At 37.6% G+C, this 20,825-nt stretch overlaps 2 non-coding genes and 1 pseudogene across 2 annotated transcripts; 2 read left to right on the top strand and 1 right to left on the bottom strand.

Annotated features, from left to right (window-relative positions):
* The first annotated feature begins 5,053 nt into the window (after nt 1-5,053).
* On the top strand, nt 5,054-5,819 carry LOC126077819 (bisphosphoglycerate mutase-like; annotated as a pseudogene).
* Nucleotides 5,820-14,908: 9,089 nt separating this feature from the next.
* On the top strand, nt 14,909-14,981 carry TRNAF-GAA (transfer RNA phenylalanine (anticodon GAA)). The gene has a single exon. It is a non-coding gene; the product is annotated as a tRNA-Phe (tRNA).
* Nucleotides 14,982-19,749: 4,768 nt separating this feature from the next.
* Nucleotides 19,750-19,822, bottom strand: TRNAK-UUU (transfer RNA lysine (anticodon UUU)). Its single transcript has one exon. It is a non-coding gene; the product is annotated as a tRNA-Lys (tRNA).
* Between the last annotated feature and the right edge of the window lie 1,003 nt (nt 19,823-20,825).

The raw sequence follows: 20,825 nt of genomic DNA, 5'->3' as shown, positions 1-20,825 counted from the left end.
GTAAATATAGAAAATAGGTTCTATTAAAACAACAAATGATAAAAATAAATAATAATATTTCCTCTGATTTATATATTCTGGGGTTCTGGGTGTGAAACCAATCTTAGACTATCATAAGCTACAACACAGTTCTAAGGCTTGATGATTAAGTGGCCAGCACCACATTCCACATACCCAATTCCTGAAATTGTTTCTACTTTATTTAATAGGAGGACTCCAATGTGCTGGCATGGTTAAATTGATATAAAAGTATCTCATGTTCACAGACAGGGAAAACACAGCTTTTAGAAGGCACCAATCTGCAGACCACAACTTGAACAGCACTAAAGAAGAGACAGAATGTACCGGAGGTGAGAAGATAGCCAAGGAAATCCTTCCTTCTTCTTTTTTATTTTTGCTTACATTGAGGCTTAGTTTACAAAGAGTAAAATGGATGAAATTCAGTTATTCACCCTGATGAGTTATTACTTATGTTTATCTCATGTAACCAACATCCAGACCAAGATAAAGAATTTTTCAGCTCTCAGAAGCTCCCTTGTTCCTGTCCAAATCAATTCCAGTCATCTGAACTCTACCACTATTTTCCTGTGCTCTGAAATACTGTATATGGTATCATACAATATGTTCTGTTTTGAGTATAGATTTGTTCCCTCAATACATATTTTTTCTTTTTCTTTTTTTTGGTAATTTTAGCTTTTATTGTTAATCACAGTGACAGAGGACAACAAAAGGATATATATTCAAAAATGCTTTTCTTATCTCTGAGATCACTTTGAAGTATTATTTTTGTATGAGTCCCTTAAACACTTAAAACATCCACTTGTTACATCCAGGATTAAAAAATTCTTTCTTGGAACCAATTAAATTTGAGATTATATAGTAGAAGATACTATAGAACCCAGCTCCCTCCTCTCAAAGGCCCAGTTTAAGCAGAGCAGCAACAGTTACATTTTGTAAACTCCTCTGTTTTTAATATAATTTGACTCATGAGAGAGTAATCTTTCCCCTGCCTATAATGGTCTCCTTCCTTCTAAATCGCACCTGTTTCAAATTACAGTTCAAAACTGCTTCTCCTACAACATTTTTTCCAACTACTTCTGAATAATGTCTCTACTCCGAATAATGTCCCGATAGCACCTGTACTTCTTTTCATAAAGTAGTTGTTTCAAAATCTTTTTTAAAATTTTTATTGTGCTTTAAGTGAAAATTTACAAATCAAGTCAGTCTCTCATATAAAAATTTATATACACCTTGCTATATACTCCTAGTTGCTCTCCCTTTAATGAAACAGCACATTCCTTCCCTCCACTCTCTATTTTCGTGTCCTTTCAGCCAGCTTCTGACTACCTCTGACCACTCATCTTCCCTCCAGAAAGGAGCTGCCCACGTAGTCTCATGCATCTACTTGATCCAAGAAGCTCACTCTTCACCAGTATCTTTTTCTATCCCATAGTCCTCTCTGACCCCTATCTTAAGAGTTGGCTTTGGGAATGGTTCCTGTCTTGGGCTAATAGAAGGTCTGGGGGCCATGGCCTCCAGGGTCCTTCTAGTCTCAGTCAGACCAATAAGTCTGGTCTTTTCACAACATCTTTATATTTTTTATTAGATGCATCCATATTGTTTGTAGTAGCAGATGTTCTTTTTCATTGCTGTCATAGTCCATCCCATTAATACTGTCATTGATGTTGTTAGTTCCCTTTAAGTTGCTTCAGACTCAAAGCAACCCAATGTACAACAGCAAGAAATACTGCCCGGTCCTGTGCCATCTTCACTATCGTTTCTATGCTTGAGCCCATTGTTGCAGCCAATATGTCAATCCATCTAGCCAAAGGTCTTCCTCTTTTTCACTGACACTCTACCTTACGAAGCACGATGTCCTTCTCCAGGGACTGGTCCCTCCTGATAGCATGTCCAAAATATGTGAGACTAAGTCTCCCCATCCTCACTTCCAAGGAGCACTCTGGCTGTACTTCTTCCAAAACAGATTGGTTCTTTCTTCCATGATATATTCAGTATTCTTTACCAACACCATTATTTAAAGCCATCAATTCTTATTCTTTCTTATTCCCTGTATAGCTTTCACATGCATATGAGGTGACTGAAAACAGCATGGCTTGAATCAGGTGCACTTTAGTCTTCAAAGTGAATCTTTGCTTCTCAACACTTTAAAGAGGTCTTTTGTAGCAGATTTATGCAATGCAGTGTATCATTTGATTTCTCAATCGCTGCTTCCATAACACTATTTTCATTAATTTTACTGTTCATATACGTATGAAACAACTTATACTGCAATGGACATTCTTGTACACGTCTTTCAAGGGCACTAAGCATGCATTTTCTTGGGTCTATATGGAGCTGTGGAGTTTCTGGGTTCTAGGTTATATGTATATTTTGCTTTAGGCAATATTTCCAAATAGTTTACCAGAGGGGAAGTACCAATTGATACCCTCATCAACAATATATGAAAGTTTCAGATGTTCCATATTGTCAGCCACACTTGTTATCATCCGTTCTTTTAACATAAGCATTTTCAGTGAAAGGGATTATTACTTCAATGTGTTTTTAATTTGCATTTTCCTTATAGTTAGTGATGTCCAACTGTTGCAGGGCACCAGACCAGCAGCAGGGGTGGCTCCAAGGGTCACAGGTCAGATTCTGAAAAAAGAGGCAGTAAAAGCCATGTAGATCAGGCAAGTCATTAGTAGTTCACCCACATACAGAGATTGGTACTAACATTCTAATGATGGACAGCAAAGCATCAAATGTCACCCAGGTAGAGGTCCATGAAGAGTAATGTGGGGTGTGAGCTTATATATCTAGTCCTTATGTGCAAGGAATTGTGCTAGGGGACCAGGAAAAAACATATCTAATCTATAATGGATGGGGTTGTTCTTGTTCTAGTCAATGGATTTGAAGTGATGTTACCATGAAGCCAGGTATCTGTCGTGCTTTTTCCTGGTCCAGGCCTCTGCTCAGCTAGGTGCTCCGGTTCTTCTCCAGAATCCTCTGCACACAGAACTCATCTTGTATATTTTGTGGCCCTCACACAGTACCTTTCGAAATTGTTTATTGGGCAGTTGATTATATTCTTTTGCTAACTACCTGTTCAATTTTTGGTCTGGCTCATTAATTTTTCTTAGTGTTTTATAGGATTTCTCCATATATATCATATAGGGGTCCTTTGTTAAACATAAGTTCTGAAATATCTTCTCCCAGGCTGTGGTACTATCCTCTTCTTAAGAGAAGACAGCTCGAAAAACATTGTTAGAAGAGAAAAAAAAAAGGTAGAGAAAGAGAGGAGCAGTTATTAAAAAATGTGAACTTTGGAGCGGGCTGATGGGATGAAATGTCCTAGGGGCAGCAATAGTGTTATTTGGTCTGCGACCCCCTTACGTATTTCCTAGTATAGCAGTATAAGATAATATATGTTTAGAGGCTTAAGAAATAGTGAGATTTGATCTGCAAACAAAAGAAAGGATAGGAGAGTAAGAGAAATAAAGAAAATGTCAGGACCTCAAAAAATAAAAAAGTACTTTCAAATGACAGTAATAAACTCACACCTATTGGTGACCATACAGAACATAAATAGCTTAAATGCAGCCTTAAAGAGACAGACAGTGATAGAATGGATAAAAAAGTAGGACTCAACAATATGCTGTTTACAAGAGAAACACCTTAGAAACAAAGACATAAATATGTTAATAATCAAAGGTTAGGAAGAACTACGTCAAGGAAATAGCAACCAAAAAACAGAAGGAGTGTCAGTACTAATCGCAGATAAAACAGACTTTAAAACATAATCAAGCATAAAAGACAATGAAGGACACTATATAATGGCCAAAGGGACAATGCACCATGAGGACATATCCATATTAAATATCTACACACCCAATGACAGGGCTCCAAAATACTTAAACTCTAACAGCACTGAAAAGAGAAACTGACAGCTCCACAATAATAGTGGGAGACATCAACACACCACTCTCAGTAAAGGACAGAATATCTAGAAGGAAACTCAAAAAAGACAAAGAAGATCTAACGGCCACAATCAACCCACTTGACCTCATAGACATATATAGGACACTCCACCCAAGAGTAGCAAAGTACACATTCTTTTCCAATGCACATGGAATGTTCTTCAAATAGACCACATCTTAGGCCACAAAGCAACCATCAACAAAATCCCAAACATTATGATAATACAACGCACCTTCTCTGATCACAGCACCAGAAAAGTAGAAAGTAATAACAGAAAGAGCAAGGAAAAAAAAATCAAATACTTGAAAACTTCATAACACCTTGCTTAAAAACCACAGAGCAATAGAAGAAATCAAAGACAGGCTCAAAAAATTCCCTAGAATCAAATGAGAATGAACACACATCATATCTAAACCTCTGGGACACAGCAAAGGCAGTTCTCAGAGGTCAAATTATAGCAATAGATGCACACATCTAAAAAGAAGTTACAGACAAAATCAAAACATTAAGAATACAACTCAAACAAATATAAGCAAAACAGCAAACGAGCCCACATCCTCCAGAAGAAACAAAATAATGAAGATCAGAGCAGAAATAAATGAAAGAGAAAATAGAAAAATAATAGAAAGAAACAACGAAATCAAAAGTTGGTTCTTTGAAAGGATCAACAAAATCGACAAACCATTGGCCAAATTGACAAAAGAAAAAGAAGAAAGGACTCGAATAACTCAAATAAGAAACGAAATGGGAGATATTACAACAGATTCAACTGAGATTAAAGGAAACATAACAGTACTATGGAAAACTAGTGTGACAAATTTGAAAACCTGGAGGAAACAGACACATTTCTAGAAACACACAACATAGCTAAACTAACACAAGCTGAGGTTGAAAATCTAAACAGATCCATATAACAAGAGAAGAGACTGAAAAGGTAATAATAAATAAAAAAAAAAAAACCAACAGAATGAGTCCTTCAAGGTGCTGGCCCCTTGGCGCCACAGAAGCACTATTGCTGCTGCTGACCTCTCTGCAGATGTACTGTTACTACTGAATGTTCATCTACTTGCAACACCAGGGAAACTCAGCAACTAGTATGCCCAAATATAAACTTTTTATGCTCAGAGATAGGTACTTGGAATAAGGAGAGGTGCTTTTGTAGCTGGGAGGACCAGGAACTTAACAACAAAAGAGTGGAAGAAGCTCTGAACTGTGGGAAGCAACTCAAGGAGCTAAACTTTCAGTTTGACCTTGTATTCACGTCCATCCTGAATCGGTCGATCCACATGGCCTGGCTGATCCTGGAGGAACTGGGGCAGGAGTGGGTTCCTGTGGAAAGATCCTGGCATCACCATGGAGCCTTGATTGGTCTCAATAGGGAGAAAGTGGCTTTGAATCACAGAGAAAAACAGGTGCGGCTCTGGAGAAAATGCTACCATGAGACCCCACCTCCCTTCAAGGAGTCTCATCTGTCCTACCAGGAGATCTACAATGACCGGAAGTACAAAATGTGAGACTTACCTATGGATCAGCTGCCACCATCTGAAAGCCTAAAGGATATTTTGGAGAGACTTTTTCCCTACTGCTCCAGAAGTATTAAGTGGCAAAACCATCCTGATTTCTGCTCATGGAAATAACAGTAGGGTACTCCTGAAGCATCTGAAAGGTATCTCAGAAGAAGACATTCTCAACTTTACTCTTCCTACTGGTGTCCCCATTCTCTTGGAACTGGATGAAAACGTGAATGTCATTGGACCTCACCAGTTCATGCGCAACCAGGAGGTGATGCAAGCAGCCATTAAGCAGAGGATCAAGGGAAAGTGAAACAAGCTGAACAATAGTCTTTCCCCAGAGTGGACTCGGAATAGGTGCAAAAGCACTGGCATGTAGTGTGTTGTGGATGCTGATGACTCTCCCCATCTTTGTTCCTGTCTATCTCTCTCTTCTTTCTCTCATGAATTTGCATTTTGCCTGTAGGGCAGAGTTTGTATAGGTAACTTATCTTTGTCTAGATAGTGGCTTTAGGATGCCTAAGTGCTTTTGTCATAAGATCCATGAGGTAGCAGTCCTGCAACCCTGTTTGAATTAGTTACCAACTTAGTAACAAGTGGGGCTTGAGGAAGGTCATACGTTTCTGAGATGGGAGAGTAATTAGTGGAAATAAAGTTCAAGATGTCCATCATTCAATAAATCATCATTATTGAGTCACCATTGCCGGGCACTATTCCCAGCCTGTGGTTATGGCTGTAAACAAAAGATAAAAATCCTTAAAGTTTGTATTGCTGTTCATTTAGTTATCTTAAGTAGTTCACTTCACCTTTATATTAACCAAGACTTTCTGGGATGATGTTAAAGGGTATTAGATAATTCACTACACTGAAGTACTTTTTACTAGTCTTTTCGTCTAGGAAGCCCATTGAATGGGAATGGCACAGGTGGGTTCCTCCAAGCAAACAATGATGATGACAACGTCAAAGGGCAGGAAGGCCCTTGAACTTGTCTCTAGTTCAGGGATATCTTGGTTTGGCATTTGGTATAATTCCTTTTGCCCACTTGAATTAATAGCACGTAGACAACCATAGCTGTTTGGGCTCTGGTTTTGTTTTTTGTGCTTTAATCTTTGGATCCTTAAAATTGGTTTAGAAATAAAGTTCTGTGACTAAAAAAAAAAGACTCCCAACAAAAAGAAGCCCTGGCTCAGATGGCTTCACTGGAGAATTCTACCAAATATTCAGAGAAGGGCTGGCACCAATACTACTCAAACTGTTTCAGAACATAAAAAAGGAAAGTATATTTCTGAGTTCATTCTATGAAGCCAGCAAAATGCTGATACCAAAACCAGGGAAAGACACCAAAAATAAATAAATTAATTAACATACAGACCAATGTCTCTCACGAAGATAGATACAAAATTTGTCAACAAAAATTCTAGCCGTTAGAATTCAGCATCATATAAAAAAAATAATAATACACCAAGACCAAGTGGGATTCACATCAGGTATGTGAATGGTTCAATATTAGAAATCTATGAATGTGATCCGTCACATAAATGAAACAAAAGAATCACATGATCATCTCATTGGTGCAGAAAAGGTATTTAATAAAGTCCAACAACGTTTCCTGATAAAAACTTCCAATGAAATATATATAGAACAGAAGTCCCTCAACATAATAAAGGGCATCTGTACAAAACAAACAGCCAACATCATTCTTAATGGAGAGAGGCTGAAAACTTTCCCCCTAAGAACAGGAACAAAGTAAGGATGCCCTTTATCACCACTCCTATATAATATAGTGCTGGTTGTCTTAGTTAGAGCAATAAGGCAAGAAAAACAAATAAAGGGCATCCTGATTGGTAAGGAAAAAGTAAAACTATCCCTATTTGTGGATGATATGATATTATACTTGACGACTAAGGTGGGCCTGACCCAAGCTTTGGTATTTTCAATCCAATCACATGCATGCAAAAGCTGGACAGTGAATGAGGAAGACTGAAGAAAAATTGATGCCTTTGAATAGTGGTGTTGGTGAAGAATATTGAACATACCATGGATTGCCAAAAGAATGAATAAATCTGTCTTAGAAGATGTACAACCAGAATGATGCTTAGAAGCAAGGATGGTGAGACTACATCTTACACGCTTTGGACAAGTTATCAGGAGGGATCAGTCCGTGGAGAAGGACATAATACTTGGTAAAGTAGAGGGTCAGCAAAAAAAGAAGAAGGCCATCAACATGATGGATTGACACAGTAGCTGCAACAGTGGGCTCAAGGAGAGCAATGATTGTGAGTGAGCATGGCACAGGACCAGGCAGTGTTTTGTTCTGTAGTACATAGGGTCACTATGAGTAGGAAGTGACTTGATGGCATCTAACAACAACAACATGCTATTACACATACAGAACCCAAAAGATTCCACAAGAAAACTATTGAAAATAACAGAAAGATTTGGCAAAGTAGCGGGATACAAGAGAAACATACAAAAATCAGTTGGATTCCTACACACCAATAAAGAGAACTAGGAAAAGGAAATCAGGAAAGCAGTATTATTTATAACAATTTCTAAAAAAATAAAATAATTAGGAACAAATCTCTCCGGGGACGTAGAAGACAGATGCAAAGAAAACTAGAAAACACCACTGCAAGAAACCAACTGAAACCTACATAAATGGAAAAACATACCATGCTCATGGATAGGTAGATTCAAAATTGTGAAAATGTTAATTCTACCAAAAGCAATCTATGAATACAATGAAAAACTGATCCAAATATCAGCATTCTTTAACAAGATGGAAAAAGTAATCATTAACTTTATATGGAAAAGGAAAGAGACCCTGGCTAAGTAAAGCACTACTGAAAAAAAAGAATAAAGTAAGAGGACTCACACTACCTGACCTCAGAATCTACTATACAGCTGCTGTAGTCAAACAGCCTCATACGGGAACAATGACAGACACATTGACTAATGAAACAGAATCAAGAACTTGGGTGTAAATCCATCCACCTATGGTCATCTGATCTTCAACAAAGGCCCACAGTCCCTTAAATGGGGAAAAGATAGTCTTTTTAACAAATGTGCTGGCAAATCTGGATGTCCACATGCAAAAAAGGAAACAAGACCCATACCTCACATCATACACAAAAACTAATTCAAAATGGATCAAAGACCTAAATATAAAACCCAAAACTATAAAGATCATAGAAGAAAAAAATAGCATCAATGCTAGAGGACTGAATACATGGCTTAAATAGGATACAAACTGTAACTAACAATACACAAGCACAAGAAGATAAGCTACATAACAGGGATCTTCTAAAAATTAAACACTTATTTATGCTCATCAAAACACTTCACCCAAATAGTAAAAAGAGAGCCTACAGACTGGGAAAACACCTTTGACTATGACAAATTCAATAAAAGTCTAATCTCTAAAGCCTATAGAAAAATCCAACACTTCTACAACAAAAAGACAAATAATCCAATAAAAAATTGGGCCAAGGATATGAACAGATACTTCACAAAGAAGACATTCAGGTTGCTAACAGACACTTGAGGAAATGCTCGAGATCACTAGACATTAGAAAAATGCAAATGAAAACTACAGTGAGCTACCATCTCACCCCAATATTACTGGCAAGAATAATTAAAAAAAAAAGTGGATAATAACAAATGCTTGACAGGCTGCAGGGAGCTTGGAACTCTTATGCGCTGCTAGTGGGAATGAAAAATGTTATAACCATTTTGGAAAATGATATGGCGCTTCCTTAGAAAGCTAGAAATAAAAATACCATAAGATCTAGCAATCCCACTCCTAGGGATATATCATGAAGAAATAAGGGCCATTACATAAGCAGACATACGCACACCCATGTTCACTGCAGCATTATTTACAATAGCAAAAAGATGGAAACAACCTAAGCGCCCATCAGCAGATGAATGGATAAACAAACTAGGGTACATGCACACAGTGGAATACTAGGCAAATCTTCGAAACATCTCACAAAATGGGTGAATCTGGAGGGCATTATGCTGAGTGAAATAAGTCAATCACAAAAGAACAAATATTGTATGAGGCCACTACTGTAAAAACTCATCCAAAAGTTTACACAGAGAAAGAAACAATCTTTGATGGCGGGGTGGGGAGGGAAAAACACTAACTAAGCAATAGATAATGGATAACTTTGATGAAGGTTAAGGCGTGCTGGAAGTGCCTGATTCTGCCCTCTTGGCCATGCCTCCCAACTTACTGTTTCATTGATTTTCTCTCTTTTGTTTGTTTTCGGTGTCATTTATTTCTGCTCTTATTTTTACTATTTCCTTCCTTTTGCCTGATTTGGGTTTATTGTGGTTTTTTCTTTTTTAGGTTGTTCAAGTGAGAGCTTAGATAATTGATGTGAGGCTTTTTTCTTTTCTTCTGTACGCATTTAGTGGTATAAAATTCTTTCTCAGTAATGCTTTAGTGTGCCCCACAAATTTTGACATGTTGTATTTTCATATCCTTGAGACTTACTCTTTGACCTACAGATTATATAAACATGTGTTGCTTAGTTTCCAAGTTGGAAGATTTGTTTTATCTTTCTGTGTCTGATTTTTAGTTTGTTTCCATTGTGGTCAGAGAACTCACTCTATGATTCAATTCTTTTACGTTTGTTGAGGTTTGTTTGATGTCCCAGACTATATGCTCTATCTTAGTACATACTCCATGGGGACTTGAAAAGAATGTGTATTCTGCTCTTGTTTGGTGAAGTGTTATTTAAATGTTAATTAGGTCTGCTGGCTGATGGAGTTTTTTAGTTCTTCCATATCTTTGCTGATTTTTTCTTCAGTTGCTTTTCAATTATTTAGAGACAGTTGTTGAAGTCTCCAACTATACTTGTGGATTTGTCTACATCTCCTTTCGATTCAATCAGCTTTTTCTTCACATATTTTTCAGCTCTGTTATTTGGTGCATACATACTTAACACTGCTGTTCAGGTAGTCCTAACTTATCTTTTATTCATGTTACAATGAGCAACACTTACAACTGTTTTTTATTTTTAATCTTGTCATGGGTAATATGTAGTACAGTGTGTAATTTTTTGATGTCATCATGTCTGTAAGTTTATATGTAATGTTTTCAACTTTCCAGGACAAATAAATATTATATTTATAATGATACTGAAAATAAAAGGCAATAGTAATAAAATTGTTTAGTTTCTAGGTTTTATTTTTTCCTGTCTTTTTATGGATTACTCAAAAAAAATTTTTTTTCATTTTAATTTACAGAGTTTGTGAGTGTATCTCTTTGCATAGATTTCTATAGTGGCATAGCCATATATGTATGTATGTATGTATGTACATATACATGCACACACATTGATAAATCACAATGTACTGGTGTCATCATTTTACCAGTTCAAGTTAAGTGCAGCAACCTGACCTCCCTTTTTTCCTATTGTTGTTGTTTTGGTGTGCCGATGAATCAATTCCGACTCATAGCAACCCTCCCTTGTTTATAATATTATTGTTTTCTCTAAGTACTTTTACAATCACATTAGATTGTGTTATACATTTTGCTTCAACATCAAACATAATACAGGAAACTCAAGAGGAGAAGAAAAGCTTATTTTATTTACTCATATTTTTGCTTACCATACTCTTCCTTCCTTCCTGATATTCCAAAATTCCGTCTTGTATTATGTCGTTCATTTCCAGAAAACTTACTTGAACCATTCTTTTAGGGTAGCTCTCCTGTGGTTTCTGATAAGGTATCCACTCTCGTTCTAATTGTTTTTTTTCTGAAAAGGTAAGATGCCATTTCTTTCACTCCTTTCAAGATTTCCTTTAGTTTTGCTTTGCTTTTAGAGCCTGTAAGTTTTGATTGACATTTCCAACTACAACCCCCATTGCCATTCAACTCACAGGAGCTTCTCCTCCCAAAACCATATAAGAACCCAAATCTCCAGGTCAGCAAACTGCAGAGTTTCTGACTTGGGTATTCCAGTGTTTAGAAAAGGACTTCACAAGGCTGTCTCTTAGGGTTGGAAAATTCATCATGTAAACATTCCATAAAGGGAAAAGCAAACAAAGTTTTAGTCAATGTACAAGCAGAATTGTACAAAATTCGTTCTGTGCTCAGTGAAAGGCATTACGTATTTTCTAGCTCCTGAAATCCAAAATATTCCTGAATCTTGACTTTTTCTTTCTTCTTGCTATCTCTGCTTTTTGTCATCCCTGTCTCTTTTCCTCTGAATTACAGAAAGGTTTATGCTTCTGCCTAGAGTGTCACAAAACAGACTATGACTGGGAAATGTGCTACCATTGCTTTTTCCGTTCTGGTTCTATTCAGATTCCTGTAGAGCAAAGGGAGGGAAGAGAGAAGTGAAGAAGCAGAGCTTTTAAGAGAAGTAACTAGGGTAAAATGAAAGGCCCATTTACTAAGAGAAATAATTAGAGTAAAATAAAGCTTGCCTGTACACGGTCTTGAACCCCGGGCCCTTAGATTAAAAGCCTGCTGCTCCGCCGACTGAGTTACCCAGACCCCTTTTTTGTGTTTTTTTTCCAGAACCCATCTTTTAGGTTCATTTATGGAAGTTCCAATCCACTAGCCACAGCCTGGAAACCCCATGGGGCCCTTCTACTCTGTCCTGTAGGTTCTCTATGAGTTGGAATTGAGAATAATAGGTTTGCTTTTTTGGTTATACATGACCAATCAGTTCCATATTTAATGTTTTCAAATAACTTTCCTTGAATTCTCTTCATTGCCAAGAAGATTTTTGTTTGAAAGAGATGTTGTCATACCTAGGAGCATTTCCCTTTTTCTCTCCTTGACTTGTATCACTTTAGATTTTCAGAACCAGAACGGCATCCCCTAGACAAAGCACTGCCAAGTTTCTGACTATACTGCTAGACATGAAGGACTTCATTACCCGCCAAGTGTTGTGATTTTATCCTTGTTTCCCATTTCCCCACTAGTACCTATTTTCCTGGAAGCAACCACTCATGCTACTCTTCATATCCCTCTGCATTGTTTTATACATCTTTCTTGCAACCTTGGAAGGCAGAGGAGAAAAGAGTTGAAAGGGAGGGAATTTGAAGATGGCATGAACATTCCATAACAGTGGGTAAGCAAGGAAGCCTGAATTTAATCTTCTGCATGTCTATGCTTGCTTTCCTTCCTGAACTTCTCTACCAAGTGTGAGCCACTCCTCTGTCTCTTCATTTTGTTTCTCCCCCTTCTCTACCTTTTAATTCTCTTTCTTTTCTTCCCTCTATCTGTCTTTATTCACTGTTTGCTGCCCATATCCGAGGGAAAAGGATAATTATCTTGATGAATAAATGTACATTAGGACATACCGCCCAGACCATGATCCAAGAGAGTTCGCTAGTTTTGACCTAAACCTGGAGAAAATATTGTACAGGGGATCTGGGAACAAACAGAAGGGGGACGTTTTAGTGTGAAGAAAAGATTAACCTCTCTGGGAAGGAAAGACTAAGACGGTCATGGGAAAAGAGCATTGCTTATTTCTGCAAATATCTCAGCGATTCCAAAAATCCAAGACTATGAAAAAACTGAATTTGTTTTTTTTTTTTTTACTTTAGGAATTTATGTATTTCTCATCTCTCCTACTCTACAGATATGTAAGGCATCTGTTTTCAAGTGGGTCACACAAAATTGACTTGGATTAGTTTTTGGATCAATGGGCCAGGGAGTTAGGGAAAGACTTTTAAGCAAAAGACCTGCCAGTTTAGCATTTCAATAACTCAAGCACATCTCCAAGCTATTTTGGCTGTCTTCTCTGCACTTGAAGTTAACTTGGAAACCAGCAAACTGTACCTCAGACATCAGGACCACTCTTCCAGGGAAATTTAGGACCCATAACGCTGGACCACCTGCATATTGGGTGATTCTTCTTCTTTTTGGTGGAGGATCAAGTTGTTCAAACATATGTTTTGAAAGGATTATAATAAAATATTTTCCTTGCATTAAAAGCAGGCATTTCCAACAAGGGGTACTGTTGTTTGAGCCTGCTGACCTTTCTCCCTCATGTAATGCCACCTTATTTTTGAGACAGGAAAGTTCTAAACACACCAACCTATAGCGCTCTCTCTCTTCATGCTGTCATCTGCATGCCTTTATTTCAAAGTTCAGTTCTTGACTCATGTTTCTCCACCAAAATGCATCATTATTATCAGTGACTAGAAGAGAGTGACCTTCAAGAAATATGTCATTTGTGATCCTCTCAAAATCTCAATTTATTAATTCTAAGTAATTGTGATTTTCACGGTTTTCAGCTGCTGTTTAATTCCTTTTTTGAATGTGGTTAAATTTTCTTCTGATTGCAAAGTGAGAAATTTGACAATAGAAACCCAATACTCCTTAACAACACTTTCACTTTCAGGTTTGGACTAATTCTTTAATGTATTGCTCTAGTCATCCTATGGACAACGCCTCTGCTTATGGATCAGAAGACTGAAAGTTTGAGTTCCTTCTTGGTGCCTTGTTTCTGGTTTGACAAGAAGTAAAAGCCTCTTGAATTGACTTCTAATGGACAGTGTTTATTTCAGGAAACATGAGCAATTGGGATGTATCTGTTTATTCTTACTGTTTTCTGCCCTCCCTCTCCTCACCCCCACACGTAACCCTTTGGGTGCATCTCCCTCAGGAATCTGATGTGGTGTTAAATGACCACATTATGACTTTATTTAAAGCTCTAAAGACAAGAATCTGGAATTCTGTTGGAGAATGTAAGAAATGTACTTGCCGATACTCTTGTGATATTAATTCAGCTAGGTGTGTTTGTGTGGTGTGGGATGTTATCTACAACATGGTGGTTGAAAACTTCCAATGAAAGTCGTTTTATAATCAAGCAGAATAATCACACAGGAAACCATGCAACTCATTTGGTTTTTACAGTTCCCAACATTTCCATTCTTTATCCTTTTGAAAACACTTTTTGTGTATTCATATGAAAATAAACACATTGTTTGATGGTGTGCCTTTAACTGTTTCCCCATTTCTACTCCAAAGCAAGAAGCCCTTCACCACACTGATATGCTCAATAATCCTCTGATCCCCTTTTCAGTGTCATTGAAGAGCAAGACAGAAAAAGGGGGACTGAAAGAGGAGAGAAAGAACAGGCTCGATCATTTCATTTGGAATTTGCTTAGTTTTCTGAGTAGTGTTTGGATTGTGGGACAACCTGAAGTTACCAAGCAGAGGAGCTTCTTCCTGTTTTACCTTTCATTCCTGGCACTCCTCCTCTACAAACCCATCCACGGTCTCCAAAAATTGGATCACATTTTTCAGACATGGTGGCAACAGACTTCATATAATTTCAGGTTTGTGAGTTGATGACACTGAATAGGCTTTGTATGTATAAATGCACAAGTCTTGTAAGCAATACTTTGATATATAACTAAAATGACCCCCCCCCCCCTTCCAAGCAGCTGAAATAGCTCAGTTGGGAGAGCCTTAGGCTGAAGATCTGAAGGTCCCTGGTTCAATCCCAGGATTCAACAGTTTTGTTGACCTTTGCATAATTATTATCATCACTTTTTTTTTATATAACCGTTGCATTGCTAGGCTTTAAGATTGTAGTAGTACTAACTGTAAATAAAGTTTAGCAAAATCTTGTCCGGAAGGAGGGTAGACCGCACGCTTAGCATGTAAGAGGTGTAGGGATCTATCCCCAGCACCTCCGGAGTTTTCCTCTGTTTCAACCTGTTTAAACTCATTTTTAAGGAATGGAGCCCTTGGGTGGTCCACTAGTTGAGAACTCGGCTACCAACCAAAGAGTCACTGGCAGATTCTAGGAAACACTATGGAGCAGTTCTATCATGTCCTATACTGGCACTACGCTTCGAAATCCACTTGACAGCAACCATTTTAATGTTTTTTTTTTTTTCTTCCCGAAGGAATACAGATATAGTTCTCCTAATATGTAGTTCTTCCATACCATTTGTCCACACATAGAAAGTAAAAACATAACCCTGTGTATTGCCTTGAATGCTATTCCATTCACAGGCTGTGAGCCTCTACATCCCCTAAGGAGACTTTGACAACGGAAGGAAGGCGTTAAGAAAGCAGAGCAATGAAGAACCACTTGAAACACCCAACACAAAAGCCTGCACATTAGCAGGTGGTTCATCTTAGCTCCCATTTGTACTATTATTTTACAGACAAAAAGGCAGAAAATGGCCTGGGGGAAGGCTTCTGCGGATAGTTTTCTTTAGTGCATTGTGTTTTCTGGGCCAAAGGATGGAGCAAAAGCAGAGAAGCCCATCTTAAGCCCCACTGGTTTCTCTACTGGTGCTCTGTCTAAAAATGAGAGATGGACGGCTGTAGGTCCCGAGTCTTTTCAGAAGAATGAGTGGCTTGGACGCTTCGCAAAGTAACGCAGACTGTCAGGGAATTAGAAGCCTTCCTAATACGAAAGTAGAAGAAATAACTAGCATCAACACATTCCCAGCTGGTATTTCATAATATCAATTTTCCTGTATTTCCTCACGGACACCATTTTCCTCCTTATTTTCAATCTTTAAATAAAACATTTACTGGAAACCTCAGTTAACATCAAAAGGAGGTAGACCATGTGAAGAAGCAGGGAAAAGCTTTTCTGTCAAAATGGAAAATAGATACAGTTAGTTTCCGACTTAGGCTATATTTGACTTACAAAGAACCGCACTTACCACTCGCATTTTTTTTTTTTTTTGTACATCTTGTAGTTAGTAATATCTTCTAAATACAATGTTGGTTATGTTATTGTTTTCGTGCCAACCATGCAATATAAATAAAGAACAAATTCATTAAAATATTGGCAATAAAAGGCAACAGTAATGAAAACTAAAAAAAAAAAAGATATTGGACTTACTAAGAATTGACTTGGGACGCTGTCCTTAGCGGGGGACTACTACAAAATAACAGGTGAATGGATCCCAAGTATGCTGAAAGCTTTCTTTGTAAAGAACCGCTGCTGCCTCTGTTCCTTCACGGTCAATCTTAGCACATCTGCTTTGTATGACCAGTAAACTTCTAGGAATTTCCAGTTCACTCTTGGTAACTTTCTAATGCTTTATGGTTTCAGGAATGTCTGTATATGTATTCCTGTTGAATCAAAGCATCTTTAGGAAAACACAGAATTTGTTGTTTGTTCCCAGCACTTGCACCTGGAATGTCATTACTTCTCAATATTCTTCTCCAATGAAAATACCCATAGCAGGTAGTCAGAAGAGAGACTGTATGGTTTCCAAGTGTGATTGGCCTCGGCATGGTTTTGTTCCTGGGCTCAATTATTTATTTGTTTTAGGGTCCGTTTTTATCAACAGACGTAATGTGGTCATTTCATGTGCTAGCTCTTCTTCCTGTTATCCATTTGTTCTCTCCAGGCACTTTAAGAAAGCAGTAGGAAAAATTGAGAGATGCATGTGGGGAGAGTAACATTGACTTCATAAAATAGGAAGTATTCCCTCCTCTTCCGTTTTCTGGAAACCATTTTGTGTTAACTCTTTAAATATTTGTTGGAATATTCTAATTACTCTTTCTGGACCTGGTGATTCTTTTTTTGGGTGGAAGAGTTTTAAAATTACTAAATCAAATATCCTTAATATACTGCTATTCAAAATACATATTCATATTGGGTGAGTAGTGGCAGTTTGAGTTTTTTGAGCAATTGGTCCATTTCAATTAAGTTGTCAAATTTATGTGTTTATAGTATTTCCTTATTATTCTTCTGTTGTTTGTAGACTTTATAGTGATATCCCCTTTTTTATTCCTGATTCTGATACCATGTGTTTTTCTCCTTTTTTTGGTTTGTTTGTTTTTGCCAGTCTTACTAGAGGTTTGTTAATTTTATTCATCTTTTCAAAGAGCTTGCTTGTTGTTTCATTGTTTTTCTCCATTTTGTTTACTTTCAATTTAATTTATTTCTGCTCTTATTTTTACTATTTCTTTACTCCTGCTTGATTTGAGTTTACTTTGCTCTTCTCTTGCTCTCTTTTTTTTTTTTTTTTTTGGTTCTTCAAACGAGAGCTTAGATAATTGACGTGAGACTTTTTTCGTTTCTTCTGTATGCATTTAGTGGTATAAAATTCTCAGTACTGCTTCAGTTTGTCCTACAAGTTTTGACAGGTTACATTTTCATTTTTATAGCCTTGAGACTTCCTCTTTGACCTATAGGTTATATAAAAGTGAGTGGTTTAGTTGCCAATTTGGAAGATTTGTTTTACATTTCTGTGACTGATTTTTAATCTGGTTTCATTGTGGTCAGAGAACCCACTTTGTATGATTCAATTATTTTCAATTTGTTGAGGTTTGTTTGATGGCCCAGACTGTATGCTGTATCTTGATATATGTTCCATGGGGACTTGAAAAGAATGTGTATTCTGCTCTTGTTTGGTGAAGGGTTATATACATATTGATTAGGTCTGTTGGATGATGCAGTTTTGTAGTCCTTGTATATCTTTGCTGATTTTCTGTTTAGTTGCTTTTCAATTATATAGAGACAGGTGTTGAAGTCTCCAACTATACTTGTGGATTTGACTACATCTCTTTCAGTTCAATCAGTTTTTTCTTCACATGTTTTGCAGCTGTGTTGTTTGGTGCATACACACATTAATCACTGTTATTCAGGTAGTCCTAACTTATCTCATGTTAGTGTTACAATGAAACACTACTGTTTTTTTTTCTTATGATTAGTAGTATGTAATACAGTATGTAATTTTTTACTGTCATCATATCTGTAAGTTTGTATGTAAGTTTTCCAACCTCCCAAGAAAAATAAAGCTTGGATTTATAAAGATACTGAAAATAAAAGGCAATAATAATGAAAACTAAAAAGAAGAAAAGAAATATTCGACTTACAGCAGAACCCACTTAGCAAGGAGTCGTTAGAACAGAACCCTGTTGTAAGTTGGTGACTTCCTGTTCCTTTTGGTGGATTGATCCTTTTATCATTAAGTTATGTCTATCTCTGTCCCTGTTAGTTTCTTTTCTGAAGTTTTCATTATTTGATATAAATATAGCCACTTGTGTTTCTTTTGATTAATGTTTGCGTGATATATCTTTTTTAAAATTCTATTTAATTTCTATCTAACTATCTAGTTACATATACAAAATGAGTTCTTTGTAGACAGCTTATACAGGCAGTCCCCAGGTTACAAAAGTCTAACTTCAAGACAACTCCTTTTACCCTTTAATGTTAGGTAAATTTGCCCTCACTTTGAAATGATTGAGCCAACCCTACTCCAACAAATTCTTCATCACAACCACCTTTACACGCTGCATGTACAGCTTTTAATCGTGGAAAAGGCTCCCAGTCTTTTCTTGCACTAACCAAGCCAAACCAAACCCAGAGCCATCGAGTCGATTCGTACTCTTAGCGATCCTGTAGGACAGAGTAGAGCTGCCCCATAGAGTTTCCAAGGCACGCCTGGCAGATTTGAACTGACGACCCTTTGGTTAGCAGCCATTGCACTTAACCACTACACCACCAGGGTTTCCTCTTGCACTAAAGGAAAGCTAATTAAGAAACATATGTACCTGTTTTGACTTATCTACAATTTTCTTCAAAAAATTTTTATTGTGCTTTAGGTGAAAGTTTACAAATCAAGTTAGTCTCTCATACAAAAATTTATATACGTCTTACTATATACTCCTAGTTGCTCTCCCCCCAATGAGATGGCATACTCCTTCTCTCCACCCTGTATTTCCATGTCTATTCAGCCAGTTTCTGTCCCCATCTGCCTTCTCGTCTCCCCTTCAACCAGGAGCTGCCCACATAGTCTCATGTGTCTACTTGATCCAAGAAGCTCACTCTTCACCAATATCATTTTCTACCTTCTAATCTAGTCCAATCCCTGTCTGAAGAGTTGGCTTTGGGAATGGTTCCTGTCTTGGGCTAACAGAAAGTCCAGGGACCATGACCTCTGGGGTCCTTCTAGTCTCAGTCAGACCATCAAGTCTGGTTTTTTGACAAGAATTTGAGGTCTACATCCCACTGCTCTCCTGCTCCCTCAGGGGTTCTCTGTTGTGTTTGTTGTCAGGGCAGTCATCAATTGTAGCCAGGCACCATCTAGTTCTTCTGATCTCAGGCTGATGTTTGTCTACAAATTTGAGTTAAAGACTTAAACATACACTTAGGAATGGCTACCATTTCTTTTTAGGTTCTGGTTTTCTTCAGATTCCTGTAAAGCATAGAGAGGAAAGAGAGGTGTGAAGAAACAGAGCTTCTAAGGGAACTAACTAGGGTAAAATGAAAGACTGCTATATAAAATAAATAACAAAGATCAAAGCCTGAACAGGGACTTGAACCCTGGACCTTCAGATTAAAAGTCTTATGGTCTACCAACTGACCTACCCATGCCCACTTATGCAGGGTTTCCTTAGTTCTTCTCTTAGGATCTTATATGCTGGTTGCAATGCACTAGCCACTCCTTGGTAATCCTGTGGGGGGTTCTTCTCTGTCCTACAGGTTTTCTATGAGCTGGAATTGAATTGATGGTAACAGGTTTGTTTTTTGGTTATATGTGACCGATTGGTTACATGTTTCATGTGTTCAGATAGCTTTCCTTGAATTCTCTTTGTTGGCAAGAATATTTTGTTTGAAAGAAGCGCTGTCATCCATTGGGTCATTTCTCTTCTGTCTTTGCCTAGTGTCTCTTTAGATTTTAACAACCAAAGAGGCAGCCCCTGGAGAAAGCACTACCGGCTTCTGACCATACAGCTAGAAGTGGAGGACTTCATTACTTGCTCAATGTTGTGATTTCATCCCTTTGTTTTTTATTTCCCCACCTGCGCCTATTTTTCTGGAAGCAACACGAATGCTACTCTTCTTCATATCCCTCTGCGTTGTCTTGTACATCTTTATTGGAGCCTTGGAAAGAAAAGAGTTGGAGAGAATTTGAAGACCTGGGTTTAATCCTCTGCATCTCTGTGCTTGCCTTTCTTAATGATGTACCTTGTCTACCAATGTGAGCCACTCCTTCTACTCAGCTTCTTTCTCCTCTTCCTCTTCCTTCTTCATGTCTTTACTCACTGTTTCCTGTCACATCCAAAGGAAGAGGATAATTATCTTGATGAATTAATGTACATTAGGACATACCATCCAGAGTATGATCCAATATAGTTCATTAGTCTGGACCTAAACCTGGAAAAAATACTGTACAGTGAATCTGGGAACAAACGGGGAAGTTTTGGTGTAAAGGAAAGGCTAATCTCTCCGAGGAGGAAAGACAGAGCGTTTCCTCTGGGAAAGAGTATTGTTTACTTCCTTAAAAACTCAGAACTTCCAAAAAACCAAGGCTATGTGAAAACTGTGAGAATTTGTAATTGTTATACTTTTTTTTATATATACTTTAGGAGTTTAT

The sequence above is a fragment of the Elephas maximus genome, chromosome 1, assembly GCF_024166365.1.
Source record: "Elephas maximus indicus isolate mEleMax1 chromosome 1, mEleMax1 primary haplotype, whole genome shotgun sequence".
Taxonomy (NCBI): domain Eukaryota; kingdom Metazoa; phylum Chordata; class Mammalia; order Proboscidea; family Elephantidae; genus Elephas; species Elephas maximus.
The sequence above is the reverse complement of the archived record's forward strand: the minus strand, read 5'-3'. Positions and strand labels throughout refer to the sequence as shown.